General features: G+C 34.5%; 8 non-coding genes across 8 annotated transcripts; 4 read left to right on the top strand and 4 right to left on the bottom strand.

Moving 5' to 3' along the window:
* Positions 1-3,399: 3,399 nt before the first annotated feature.
* Positions 3,400-3,601, bottom strand: LOC122255419 (small nucleolar RNA U3). Its single transcript, XR_006223447.1, has one exon. It is a non-coding gene; the product is annotated as a small nucleolar RNA U3 (small nucleolar RNA).
* Positions 3,602-3,931: 330 nt separating this feature from the next.
* LOC122255429 (U5 spliceosomal RNA) lies at positions 3,932-4,049 on the top strand. Its single transcript, XR_006223456.2, has one exon. It is a non-coding gene; the product is annotated as a U5 spliceosomal RNA (small nuclear RNA).
* A 1,038-nt stretch (positions 4,050-5,087) lies between these two features.
* Positions 5,088-5,250, bottom strand: LOC122255431 (U1 spliceosomal RNA). The gene has a single exon (XR_006223458.2). It is a non-coding gene; the product is annotated as a U1 spliceosomal RNA (small nuclear RNA).
* Positions 5,251-5,870: 620 nt separating this feature from the next.
* Positions 5,871-6,063, top strand: LOC122255413 (U2 spliceosomal RNA). Its single transcript, XR_006223441.2, has one exon. It is a non-coding gene; the product is annotated as a U2 spliceosomal RNA (small nuclear RNA).
* Positions 6,064-9,302: 3,239 nt separating this feature from the next.
* Positions 9,303-9,504, bottom strand: LOC122255414 (small nucleolar RNA U3). Its single transcript, XR_006223442.2, has one exon. It is a non-coding gene; the product is annotated as a small nucleolar RNA U3 (small nucleolar RNA).
* A 305-nt stretch (positions 9,505-9,809) lies between these two features.
* On the top strand, positions 9,810-9,927 carry LOC122255422 (U5 spliceosomal RNA). Its single transcript, XR_006223450.1, has one exon. It is a non-coding gene; the product is annotated as a U5 spliceosomal RNA (small nuclear RNA).
* An 812-nt stretch (positions 9,928-10,739) lies between these two features.
* Positions 10,740-10,897, bottom strand: LOC122255430 (U1 spliceosomal RNA). The gene has a single exon (XR_006223457.2). It is a non-coding gene; the product is annotated as a U1 spliceosomal RNA (small nuclear RNA).
* Positions 10,898-12,227: 1,330 nt separating this feature from the next.
* Positions 12,228-12,420, top strand: LOC147469148 (U2 spliceosomal RNA). Its single transcript, XR_015192216.1, has one exon. It is a non-coding gene; the product is annotated as a U2 spliceosomal RNA (small nuclear RNA).
* The last annotated feature ends 3,247 nt before the right edge of the window (positions 12,421-15,667 follow it).

Genomic DNA, 15,667 nt, shown 5'->3' with positions numbered 1-15,667 from the left:
GTATTACGGCGAAACAGGACGTGGTTTCGACACCAGGATGAGCGAACACCAAGCAGACATCCGTCACCACAGGACTTCCAACGCCATTGTGGCACACGTAGATGAGGCGGGACATCTACCAGATTGGAAGGAAGCGAAAATCGTCAGCAAAGGATTGCAAAGGCAAAGGCGTAACGTTATGGAAGCTGCATACATCGCGACAACAGAAAACATGAACACCGCGTCGGGGAGATTTAAACTATCCAAGGTCGCGGTAGCATCAATTATGCGGATAAACCACACACAGGTCAAGAGAGTCAGGTGAACCTTCACCTCTCATTTGATATATATATGCGTTCTGTGTTTCACTTATGTATTTTTGAGAAAGACCTCCATCGAAACGCGTCAAATATATCTCTTGCGTGTTTAGATATTCAGTCTCATTCATACCTTTCTTTTACATATATAAATATATATATAAACATATATAAGTAAATATATATATGCACACGTGTGTATATATATATGTATGTACATATATATATATATATATATATGTGTGTGTGTGTGTGTGTGTACATGTGTGTATGTATATATATACATATATATGTAAATATATGTATACATATTTAAGTAATCATAAAATATATATGTGTGTCTATATCTATATATATATAATATACATACATACACATGTATAAATACATATATATGTATGTATGTATGTGTGTATATGAGAGAGAGAGAGAGAAAAGGTAACATCTTGAAATCAGCTTTAAGTCTGGGTTTCTCCGGTTTGTGAGAAACCGATTCATACAGCAGCAGAGGAGCAGAAACATAGGATCTTAGCAATGCTCATCCTAAGGAACGCCAAGGAGAATATTAGAGTTCAGGACGAGAACGTCCTCGCGCCCGACGCAAAAATATGCGAAGTTCCTTTCCATTTTTGATCTACGATGTACAATATATAATATAATATCTAGAGGCATGGCATATTTGTGTGAGCGGTCTTAGTCTTCAAGTTTATTGATCAATTCAACATTATGGAGTAGGAATTCTTTCATGATTTAATACTTCCGCTTCCTATATCGCCTTCCGCCTCCAGCTGCATCTACCTCCTGGCTGCAGCTTTATGCTAGCCCGGTTGTTTGCAGAAAGATATTCTAGGTTCCTTGTATCACCATACTAAAAGTCAATATAAGGAAGCGTAAAGGAGGCAGATATGAGTAGAAAGAGCAGAAGCTGAAGACAGGACAGAACAGAATAGCAGAGCACACAGATCTGACCTCCATCCTTATCGGCTGCAGGTGTATATTAGCGGGCCACCTTTAAAAAAATGGTTACAGAAGAGAAACGCTTGTGTTCTTCTCCCCTGGGTTACAACGGGTGCCACCACTGGTTATAACTGGCGACATCGATAGCTGGTTATATCAGATAGCCATGTAATGTACACGTATGTGTACATTACATTACATTCAAGGAGAGCACATATTGTCAAGGAAGACGTGCAAGGCGCACGTATGTTGAATTGAATTTCAATCTCCTGCAGCCGAGAATCTATGGTAATGAAGCCGTGCAAGCTGCATGCATCTTATTCAGTCCCCACCTCTAGCACCCAAGTCTAGGGTAAAAAAAAAAAAAAAAAAAAAAAGGCGATTGATTCAGTTCAGTTCAGAGAGATTTGCGAAGACGTCTCTTCGCCTGGGCTATTTGCACAAGGCGGCCCGGCCATGACGATTGAGGTACTTGTTTAGTATCCTTGTCCTGCAGTCGAGAATCCCTTGGTTAGTAGTGCAAGACGCATGCTCGTTGTTCAGTCACCCTCCAGCGGTCGAGAAGTGCTCCCGCGCAGAAGATATCAACCCCCCACCCCCTGTATTTTTACTGTATTAGGTTGGTGCATTTTTTCATCAAGGTAGAACAGTGCTGGAGTAGTAAAGTGTTCGGGTACATGGCAGAGTCAACCCAACTGCACTTATGGGAATCAGGAGGTCGTGTCAGCTACGCCTGACCACAGTAACTAGCTCGCCTGCTACCCAAAGTCGCAGAACAAGGGCACTAAGCTCGTGGTTATGGGCTTGTATGGCCTAGAGGCTAGCCGTTGCCACACTCCCGCCCTCGGTGCACTGAGACCATCAAGTCGAATTACATATTAGTTTTACGTATGCATTCCTCAATGCACTGCCACCTATGCTCATTTGGAGCACTTCGTAACTTAACTGACATATCAAGCCACTTGATAAACAATCACACCTTTGCTTTAATTATATACTCTACTCTCACAGCACTTGTGCCATGTATGTCTTTTTTTTCTCTCTCTCAGATAGTATGTGCTTTACAATGTATAACTAACTTGAAGCATATCATATTGCAATATCTTATGTATCTACTTTTCACACAGTATATATGTTGTGTGTTTACTGGGGCCACCTCTTGAACGTCCATTGTAGCCACAACGTCGGTTGATGTAATCAAAAGGGTTTGTTACATATCGGTGAAAATACAGCTAATGTCTGGTGCACATAGCCTCCAGTGACAAGAAACCCAATTAGAGGGTGTAGACATTTATTCTTAGCTGGCTTATGGTACTTTGAGCCTAGATATTTCTGTGACAAACATAATATGGAGGATATCTAGTAGTGTCATCCGAACTATGTACGACACTGATTAAGCTTTATGTTAATTCAGCTTGTAGCCAGCTTCCTGGCTCTTGGCTGCAGTTGCATTTGTTACCCGGGATGCTCTAGGGTGGTGAAAGTTATCCTAGGCTGCCTGTCTAGTTATAACAGTGAATATAAGAAAGTGTAAAGGAGGAGCAAAAGCAGAGGACAAGGCAAAACAGAACAGAGCACACAATTCTAACCTCAAGCTTAGCGGGCTGGAGGCAACCATAACTTATTGGGCCACCTCAATAAAATGCAGCAGCTGAAGAATCCTACCCATTAATATTCAAATATTTAAATTTATTAAAAGCTTCACATTCAATACTAAGTTCTTGGAGAGTAACAGCAACGTAACCCCAAAATATATTCCTTGATTTTTTTTTCCTTTATATATATATTTATATATATACATATATATAACCATTTGTCTAAGTCAAAGTCTGTCTCCTGCTTTTTTTTATGTTGGTGATCTCCCCTTCTCAGAGGTTGGGGCTCATATGGTCAGTGACCACCAGCCGCAATTAAGATATTTCATTTTTTCGACAGTAATAGATAATCTGAGTGCCAGAAAGATCCATCATTAATCTATGCCATAAGAGAAAAAAAAAGAAAAAAAAAACAGGAGGAATAAAGCATAAACGATCTCAAAAGTACAGGCACAAGTAACCTCGGGTACATTTTCTTATACATACAGTTTCATTACTCCTTTTCAGGAGTTTACAAAAGTTCTAGAACAATTCTAGTGGATTGAAATTCTACCACTCAGCCTGTGTGATCCTCCTCTGATCATCGGTAAACCGAGTCAGAACGGTCATCAAAACTCTTAAGCAGAACTTAAGAGCCGCTTCCCGCTCAGAGGATTACACTAAGAGTCCTCATCGTGGTTGAATTTTATCCGAGTTTCTTGACGAGGGACTCGGCAATCACACTATAGAATTGATCCTATGAAGTATGATCATACTTCGAACATCGAAGTTCACTCATAGTCTAGATTTTACTGAGGACTTAGTTCTAATGGACTGACTTATCATTAGTTCTTATGTTAGCTTTTAGTCGATGTTTATGCGATGACTTCAATAATATTAATGCTAATATGTATACACCTATCATATAAATCAAAACTAATTAACTCGTTCATCATGTATACGCCACACCATCTTTTACGCTAGCAATAAATTTTAGACAAAATGCAAAACTATTACTCTCACGAGACGTCTTTTTTATCTTGAAACATATTCTTCTATATGTCCTCAGTATACCTTTGTTGTTTTCTGGTCACATGGTATGTGCAGCTCTGGTTTCCCTTCAAAACGCATAAATCTTTCGCCTTTTACTAAAGATTTCCGTGGAGGGGAACAACTAAATGAGTCTTACTCAATTTTTTCTATAGCCCACTTCGGTGGGTTCAAATACACGAAAGGTTAAGTAATATATGTATAAATATACATATACTTATTCATTTCAAGATAACGTTACTCTTAAATTGTAAGTTGCAAAAATAATGTAGCGATAGATACTAATTGAATGAAAAACAAGCTGAAGAAAACTTGAACATTTATTAGGGGGATGACCTTGTGCTCCAGCGAAAATCGAAAGTTGATATATTTGAATTGTCAATCAATCATACTTATTGATGTATGAAACAAAACTACTCAGTGTAATATAATTATTACATTAATCTGAGCCTTATAGTACATGGCAATTAACTGTATACTAATGCAATACTGGTATTGTTTGAAATAAAAGTACTGATGTCAGTGTACCAAACTTGCTAAAATATCATCCAATAAGTAATGAAACCAACAAATGTCAATCAATACTTTCCTTAACAATTTTGTATTGGAAATTTATCTTTAATTTGCGATGTTATAAATAAACTACCGAACTTTATCAACTGAAATAGAACTTTGGGGGTAACATTAATGAGGTAAATTCTCCCCAAAAAATAAAAGATGGAATTTAACAATCCAAAAGGACAAATATTTACAAATCTTAATTGCTTTAGCCAAATTCAGCAATTTTGGTTTATCTTCAGGCAACTGCAGACTCAATTTAAAAGTAACTTTACATATTTGCTGCTTATGTTATGCTACTTAAATAATAATGAAAAGATTTCAGGTTTTCGATACCAACTTCAGCAATAGATGCTCTACTACTGGATATGGGATAATAACGAAATACTGGTTAGTAAATTTGTGTACTACGATGGAATAATTTAATAAAAACTATACAGCGCCTTTCTTCCAGTGGGTTGGTTATCGAAAGTTCGGGTAAATTGTCTTTGCGGAAAGTAATTCCAATATAATGATCAAATCACTAAAAGACTAGAAAATGTTATCAATATATCAAATATCTATCATATATTTCGTCATCCAAGCAGACAATTTACGTTCATATCGTTTTCGGCGTATATGCAATAATTTAGTAAAACTCCAAATGAATTTAAGGGGGATAGCGCGAACGCAGTCCCCCGCTACCAAAAATTGCGCACTCGAGTTAACCACATTTGGGTTAATCGCAGGGGTCAGCGCCACCGGAGTGCAATGGTGAGCCTCGCCCTGGGAGAACCGCCTTCGTGATCACGGTATCTCCTGTGCCAGGTAAGTATGCTTTCATCCGCCACGCGCCAACCCACGCTCACTCACACTGAGGACCTCACACGAATTCTAATATTTTATACAAATATCCGGTTATTCCTGATTCTTATGAACGCTAAATTCAAATATTTCAATATTACTTTCAAGATAGAAAAAACTCATTCATACTAAAACTTATTCAGAAAATGTCACTCACACGTGACTGAAAGAAAAGTAGAATGGGGAGCTTGTGGGTCGAAAAAACAAGGCATGGAAATTCAATTTGTTAATATCAATTCATAAATGTATATGTTATACTCGTTTCACCTCTATACTTTGATTTAAGGAAAACGTATACTCTGTCTTGGCGTAGACTTAAGTGCTCTATGGTTGTTTGTTAGTTCACATGACAAAATATAAAGCGTGTAACTGTGAATTCAGAGAATTTATCAACGGCAACCAACTTTATGAAGCAAAATTCAATTACGATTAAGACGAAAACGTTAAATTCAGTTTGTTGGAATTTTCTTATAAAACATCAAATAGAAACAACAGACAGCCGAACGTCGTTCATGCCTTTCTACACACAAATACTGTTGCCAATAATTCCTCAGGATTATTTTCTTAGCCACACTTTAAACCATATTTCAGTATCGCTTCTCGGCCTTTTGGCTAAGATCAAAGTGTAGTATCTGTTCTTATCAGCTTAATATCTGATACGATCCCCATGTGGGATCTACGATATTAAACTGATTTTTGGAATATGGCGAAGTGCTAGGGGCTTGCTCCACCTTTGCCGCGGATCGGCCCGGTATTGCAGTACCTCCGGGATTGGTCCACTCCCCTCGGGGAGAAAATAAACTAAAATATGATATCAAACCTTTCAAGAATATTCAAAACTACATAATCTTTCATTACTTCCATTCCATTGACTCCTTTAAAACTAACACTCACCTTAAGTTAATTACTTTTTTTTTATCATTAATAAATTATATGTATGTGTATATATAAGAACACACACATATATATATATATACATATATACATACATAAATATATACATATGTACAAATTTACACACATAACTTCAACATATATATGCACAGAGGATGCTACCACGTGAAAGACTAAAATGTGCCTTATCAATTCCAAAATAATTCGGTGACAAGCAAGAATAAATATCAAGGTATGATCACAATGGATAAAAGTGGTATAAATGATACTGAATATTTTCAGAACTACATACAGAACACATCTCTTGTGTTGTGAAGACGGGGTAACCCGAAACGCGTAAATTACATCTCTTGTGTTGTGAAAAAAAAATTCAGTCTCATTTATACCACTTTTATCCATTTGTCACAATGAACTCAGTATGAACACAATCTTGTAAGTGGACCAGTGATTAGAAACCAGGATTACTCGGTCATAAATGCATCTCATTGCGAGTAGTTATTTCCCATTATATGTGTAAAATTCTTCAAAAGAACTCAAGATTTTTAAGAACCAGACTTTAAAGACTGCACCGAAATTTTGTTCTTAATACACGAGTCCGGGATGGAATTGTAATGGGCATCCATTTTCCAACAAGAAAAAAAAATAGTATTAAGAGTAATTAGAAGATTACAGAAATTAGAAGTCACGGGAAAGGCTTTGAAAATCAAGCCGCGTCGTAATTAGGACAAAGCTCACATCAATCTGCCACCAAAAAATATACTCCTGAAACCGGTTTCCGGGTAAGAAAGGGACAAAGAGATGCGATTGAAATACCAATGCAAACTCAAAGAATGTTAAAGAACTTACATTAGAAAGAAATATAATTAACTTGCCGGCAAACCATCGCAAAATACTGAAGGTACATAGCAAAAGTTTTAATTGCACAAAGGATAATTGTGGTAAAAGAACGCAAGGCCCGTACATGCGACACCGATTGGTGTGGGAGACACCACTCAAGATGGCTGTATGAAAGCAAGAAACTACATCAGACGAAAGTCCTCAGTTATCATAACACCAAGCAGTTCCATAAGACCAAGATAAAGTGACAATTAGAAAGGGAACATGTGCATTTAAAGCATTCAGAAGTGAGGCTTAGGAGCGAATGCAAATGGACTCAACCCTTGACAGACGAGTGAAGCAATTCTGGGAGATGGAAGGCCATAGACCCCAAGAGAGCAGATACTGACAGGTTTTAAAATGTGGAAAGCTTTGGAAGAACATACGTCAAAGACATTTGGCAATATATTTAATATATGTAAACACATTAGTACTTCAATTATGAACACGAAATCACACCAAACAAAAATGAGTTCCATTACAATGAGAGATACTCGGACCATCAGTGAACCCAGAATCTATCAACCAGATGCTGAGCATGTATTGTCGTTGAAAGGTATCTCCAGATAATAGGCCTCCCAAGGGTCTCCTGTTTCCGTTTTCAGTTTATGATTCAGCGTCAGAACTTAAGGATCAGACGGATCCTAACATTGTAGTGCGGCCCTCGAGTTCAGTGTTGCCTTAACTTCACAAACAGGTTTTTGCACACTGATGGTGGAGGATAGGATCTTCACTACATTCCGAATCTATACATCCTATACACGTCCAATATGTGATGGTATAGGGGGCTGGAAAACCTATACAATGTCGCGCTGTTTTTAAGTCATGTCTATCCTGTTACATATATGCATATACATATGTATATAGATGTCTGTATATACACATTCCATATATACACAGAAATATATAAACATATATACATGTGTATGTATATATATATACATAAACAAAAATTAATATATTTTCTTGGATACATATATATACATAAAAATATATGTACAAACATATATACAAATAAATATATATGTACATACATATATACAAATATATATGCATATACATATATACACATAAATATTTATGTACATAAATATATACACATAAATGTATATGTACATAAATATATACACATAAATATATATGTACATACATATATACACATGAATATATATGTACATACATATATACACATGAATATATATGTACATACATATATACACATGAATATATATGTACATACATATATACACATGAATATATATGTACATACATATATACACATAAATATATATAAATAAATATATACATAAATATATATACATACATAAATACATATAAATATGTATTTACATACATATAAATATATATTTACAGATATATACATATAAATATGTATATACATAAATATATATATAAATATATATATATATATATATATGCATACATATATATATGCCGCATACATATAAACACAGAACTATATATAAATAAATATATATATACATAAACACATTTATATAACATAAATATATATAAGCATACATATATACACATATATACATACACATATACACAAATATATACATATATATACATATACACATTTATACATTATATATATATATATATATATATATATATATATATATATATATATATGTATGTGTGTATAGAATCTTGATATATACATATATAAAGGTACACTTACAATAGCATTATAAATGAATTTATTAAACATATCGTTATCTCCTTGATCAAAAACAAAATCAACAGACACATGTGATAAGTGATAAACCTAATCACAGACATTTTTTCGTATCTTTCCATCAATAAAATATGGAAAACATAAATATACTAATACCCGTATCATTTATTTTAGCAAATATATAATAACCATATATATCACTGTTAAACATTGTTTATTGATGCAATAAATAAAACCATATCTCATGCTGATAATTTCGTGCTGTCCTTGATTCTGCCGGAGTAGGAAAATACGAAATTGATACACAATTAATTTTCCTTAATTTATTTTTCTCTGGTAACAGGGATGGATGGATGATGGAGATGGATGTGTGTGCGTGTGTTCCTTATATTGATTCTTATGATAATCAAATCACATTAAGCTACTAGACAATAATACAAATATATTGTGTACAGCATTTCGTTCGTTTTTTTGTTATATACATACATTTATTGCTCCTTTTCAGGAGTTTTCAAAAGTTCTAGAACAATTCTAGTGGATTAAAATTCTACCACTCAGCCTGTGTGATCCTCCTCTGATCATCGGTAAACCGAGTCAGAACGGTCATCAAAACTCTTAAGCAGAACTTAAGAGCCGCTTCCCGCTCAGAGGATTACACTAAGAGTCCTCATCGTGGTTGAATTTTATCCGAGTTTCTTGACGAGGGACTCGGCAATCACACTATAGAATTGATCCTATGAAGTATGATCATACTTCGAACATCGAAGTTCACTCATAGTCTAGATTTTACTGAGGACTTAGTCTTGTTTGGCTGAACTTTCACATCTTATGTTGATATTTACTTTGATGTTAGAATTATGTATACGCGATCTATTACGTAAATCTATATTAACTTAAGAAGCAATAGTACACTGCACTATATATTTACGCTTTTTAATCCTAATCAATTAAAATAACAAAACTAACTCTCAAGAGACCAGTACTTTCTTACCTTAAGCTAATTCTTCCATATGTCCTCAGTATACCTTTGTGTGTTTTCTGGTCACCAAGTAATAGCAGCTCTGGTTTCCCTTCAAAACGCATAAATCTTTCGCCTTTTACTAAAGATTTCCGTGGAGGGGAACAACTCAATGAGTCTTACTCAATTTTTTCTATAGCCCACTTCGGTGGGTTTATAATACATTTACTGTTATAATTATAGAATATACAATGATCCCTAACGACCGTCTTGCTATTCTGGTTCATGGTAATTTAACGTTTTACATCTTGAAATTTAAATTTCAGAACTGATATATGCTGAATAATTTTGAGTGCCTTATCAACCATACTTTTTGATGTATGAAATTATACTACTCGGTTTGATATTATAGTTTGTATAGTTGTATCTAAACCTTCCTCACCATTTTCAAGGCAAAAAAAAGCATATTCATTAGGATGTGAACACAGCAGATGATCGATTATCAATAACTGGTATAACAAGTGTTTGTATTTGGAATTTAACTCTTTTACTTGCTATGTAAAGAATATATTATTGATCTTGTTGGTACTTAAAAACAACGTTGGGTTAAAGAAATTAGGTAAAATTTCCCTAACAAAGGGATTAGCAAGCCCAAGGCTATCAAAAATGCGTCTTACCAAGCCAAATATAGTCATTTTGCTCTTAATTTGGCCGACGGCCCTATTAAATGCAAGAACAATTTAAAACTCGAGCAAGTAAATATTTGCAAGGTATATTTATGTAATTTAGATAATAAGAGGAAATACTTGTAATAGTTTTCGATACCAGTGTCTGCAATGGATATTTTAAGACAATATTAGATAACGAAATACTGGTTAGTAAATGTACTGTGACAGAATGATCTAATGCTAGCAATCAGTACCATAAAACATTTCCGTAAGACATTGTGCTGTTAACACCACCAAACCAGACAATTTGCCTCTATATCGATTTCGGTCTATTTGGGAAAATGTTCAACTTGAATTAAAAGGGGGATAGCGCGAACGCAGTCCCCCGCTACCAAAAATTGCGCACTCGAGTTAACCACATTTGGGTTAATCGCAGGGGTCAGCGCCACCGGAGTGCAATGGTGAGCCTCGCCCTGGGAGAACCGCCTTCGTGATCACGGTTTAATTAAGATCTCTCTGAACCTCTGGCGTACCTCCACCTCCGACACCGTGGCTTTGGCTGATGGTAGCCAGTCTACTACGGTAGAAAAATTGGGTGTTTCCCACGGTGCTATATTTGACTGAACCAGGGTATCGATGGTAGAGAGATCTATACCGACTTTATCTGTGAGGTCATAGAGTCTATTGCCCAGCGGCTTCCCGCCGCGATACTGGGGCCGTTGGGATGTTGGGGCTGCCTGGCTACCTTCGCGGCATAGGTCAGCGCAAGCTGGCCGCGTCTAAGACGGAGGGGAGGTACTCCCGACTCTACCTCTAGGCGCTCAGTGCGAGTGCACATAAGGGCTCCAAGACAGACTCGTAAACACGCATTCTGCACTACATTCAATCCTTTCAGAGTTGAGCTCGTTGCCGAGCCATACACGATTAACCCATAATCTACTTTAGATCTAATCAGGGATTTATATAACATCAGTAAAGACTTTCTATCAGCTCCCCATTTGTGTCCAGAAATGCACTTTAATAAATTGAGTGCTTTTTGACATTTATTCTTTAATTGACCAATGTGGTCTTTCCAATTCAATCTACTATCAAAGAGTAGTCCAAGAAATCTAGCTGAATTTTGAATAGGTATTGGATGGTTGTCTAGAGTTAGCGCTGGAGTGCCATAATGCACAATCATCGGCGTACATGAATCACGGTATCTCCTGTGCCAGGTAAGTATGCTTTCCTTCGCCACGCGCCAACCCACGCTCACTTACACTGAGGACCTCACGAGAATTCTAATATTTTATACAAATATCCGGTTATTCTTGATTTTAACGACGCCATTCTTTCAAGATAGAAAAAAAAATAAATCTTTTATTCTAAAACTTATTCAGAAAATGTCACTCACACGTGACTGGAAGAAAAGTAGAATGGGGAGCTTGTGGGAGAGGTTGTGGGTAGAAAAAATAAGACATGGAAATTCAATTCGATAATATCAATTCATAAATCTACATGTTATACTCGTTTCACCTCTATACTTTGATTTAAGGAAAACGCATAAGCTGTCTTAGCGTAGACTTAAGTAAGTGCTCTATGGTCGCTTCTTAGTTTACATGACAAAATATAAAGCGTGTAACTGTGAATTCAGAGACTTTAGCGACGCCAAACATATAATTTTAAGAGGCACAATTCAAGTACGATTAAGATGAAAACATTAAATTCAGTTTGTTGGAATTTTCTTATAAAACATCAAATAGAAACAACGGACAGCCGAACGTCGTTCATGCCTTTCTACACACAAATACTGTTGCCAATAATTCCTCAGGATTATTTTCTTAACCACACTCTAAAACATATTTCAGTATCGCTTCTCGGCCTTTTGGCTAAGATCAAAGTGTAGTATCTGTTCTTATCAGCTTAATATCTGATACGATCCCCATGTGGGATCTACGATATTAAACTGATTTTTGGAATATGGCGAAGTGCTAGGGGCTTGCTCCACCTTTGCCGCGGATCGGCCCGGTATTGCAGTACCTCCGGGATTGGTCCACTCCCCTCGGGGAGAAAATAAACTAAAATATGATATCAAACCTTTCAAGAATATTCAAAACTACATAATCTTTCATTACTTCCATTCCATTGACTCCTTTAAAACTAACACTCACCTTAAGTTAATTACATTTTTTTAAAAATCAAAGATACTTGATCATTAATAAATTATATGTATGTGTATATATAAGAACACACATATATATCATATATATACATATATACATACATAAATATATACATATGTACAAATTTACACACATAACTTCAACATATATATGCACAGAGGATGCTACCACGTGAAAGACTAAAATGTGCCTTATCAATTCCAAAATAATTCGGTGACAAGCAAGAATAAATATCAAGGTATGATCACAATGGATAAAAGTGGTATAAATGATACTGAATATTTTCACAACACAAGAGATGTGTTCTGTATGTAGTTCTGAAGACGGGGTAACCCGAAACGCGTAAATTACATCTCTTGTGTTGTGAAAAAAATTCAGTCTCATTTATACCACTTTTATCCATTTGTCACAATGAACTCAGTATGAACACAATCTTGTAAGTGGACCAGTGATTAGAAACCAGGATTACTCAGTCATAAATGCATCTCATTGCGAGTAGTTATTTCCCATTAGATGTGTAAAATTCTTCAAAAGAACTCAAGATTTTTAAGAACCAGACTTTAAAGACTGCACCGAAATTTTGTTCTTAATACACGAGTCCGGGATGGAATTGTAATGGGCATCCATTTTCCAACAAGAAAAAAAATAGTATTAAGAGTAATTAGAAGATTACAGAAATTAGAAGTCACGGGAAAGGCTTTGAAAATCAAGCCGCGTCGTAATTAGGACAAAGCTCACATCAATCTGCCACCAAAAAGTATACTCCTGAAACCGGTTTCCGGGTAAGAAAGAGACAAAGAGATGCGATTGAAATACCAATGCAAACTCAAAGAATGTTAAAGAACTTACATTAGAAAGAAATATAATTAACTTGCCGGCAAACCATCGCAAAATACTGAAGGTACATAGCAAAAGTTTTAATTGCACAAAGGATAATTATGTGGTAAAAGAACGCAAGGCCCGTACATGCGACACCGATTGGTGTGGGAGACACCACTCAAGATGGCTGTATGAAAGCAAGAAACTACATCAGACGAAAGTCCTCAGTTATCATAACACCAAGCAGTTCCATAAGACCAAGATAAAGTGACAATTAGAAAGGGAACATGTGCATTTAAAGCATTCAGAAGTGAGGCTTAGGAGCGAATGCAAATGGACTCAACCCTTGACAGACGAGTGAAGCAATTCTGGGAGATGGAAGGCCATAGACCCCAAGAGAGCAGATACTGACAGGTTTTAAAATGTGGAAAGCTTTGGAAGAACATACGTCAAAGACATTTGGCAATATATTTAATATATGTAAACACATTAGTACTTCAATTATGAACACGAAATCACACCAAACAAAAATGAGTTCCATTACAATGAGAGATACTCGGACCATCAGTGAACCCAGAATCTATCAACCAGATGCTGAGCATGTATTGTCGTTGAAAGGTATCTCCAGATAATAGGCCTCCCAAGGGTCTTCTGTTTCCGTTTTCAGTTTATGATTCAGCGTCAGAACTTAAGGATCAGACGGATCCTAACATTGTAGTGCGGCCCTCGAGTTCAGTGTTACCTTAACTTCACAAACAGGTTTTTGCACACTGATGGTGGAGGATAGGATCTTCACTACAGTCCGAATCTATACATCCTATACACGTCCAATATGTGATGGTATAGGGGGCTGGAAAACCTATACAATGTCGCGCTGTTTTTAAGTCATGTCTATCCTGTTACATATATGCATATACATATATGTATATAAATGTCTGTATATACACATTCCATATATACATATACGTATATCCATATATACACAGAAATATATATACATAAATATATATACATATATACATGTGTATGTATATATATACATAAACAAAAATAAATATATTTTCTTGGATACATATATATACATAAAAATATATGTACAAACATATACAAATAAATATATATGTACATACATATATACACAAATATATATGCACATACATATATACACATAAATATTTATGTACATAAATATATACACATAAATATATATGTACATACATATATACACATGAATATATATGTACATACATATATACACATGAATATATATGTACATACATATATACACATGAATATATATGTACATACATATATACACATGAATATATATGTACATACATATATACACACATGAATATATATGTACATACATATATACACATGAATATATATGTACATACATATATACACATGAATATATATGTACATACATATATACACATGAATATATATGTACATACATATATACACATGAATATATATGTACATACATATATACACGTAAATATATATGTGCATACATATATACACATAAATATATATAAATAAATATATATACATACATAAATACATATAAATATGTATTTACATACATATACATATAAATATGTATATACATAAATATATATATAAATATATATATATAAATATATATATATATAATATATATTTACATACATATACATATATATTTACATATGGCATACATATAAACACAGAACTATATATAAATAATATATATATATATACATATATAGCCGCATACATTATATAACATAAACTATAAATAAATATATATATATACATAAACACATTTATATAACATAAATATATATAAGCATACATATATACACATATATACATACACATATACACAAATATATACATATATATATACATATACACATGTATACATTATATATATATATAAATGTGTGTATAGAATCTTGATATATACATATATAAAGGTACACTTACAATAGCATTATAAATGAATTTATTAAACATATCGTTATCTCCTTGATCAAAAACAAAATCAACAGACACATGTGATAAGTGATAAACCTAATCACAGACATTTTTTCGTATCTTTCCATCAATAAAATATGGAAAACATAAATATACTAATACCCGTATCATTTATTTTAGCAAATATATAATAACCATATATATCACTGTTAAACATTGTTTATTGATGCAATAAATAAAACCATATCTCATGCTGATAATTTCGTGCTGTCCTTGATTCTGCCGGAGTAGGAAAATACGAAATTGATACACAATTAATTTTCCTTAATTTATTTTTCT

This window comes from Penaeus japonicus, unplaced genomic scaffold, assembly GCF_977035675.1.
Source record: "Penaeus japonicus unplaced genomic scaffold, GWHDUDI00000001_assembly GWHDUDI00000024, whole genome shotgun sequence".
Lineage (NCBI taxonomy): Eukaryota > Metazoa > Arthropoda > Malacostraca > Decapoda > Penaeidae > Penaeus > Penaeus japonicus.
The sequence above is the reverse complement of the archived record's forward strand: the minus strand, read 5'-3'. Positions and strand labels throughout refer to the sequence as shown.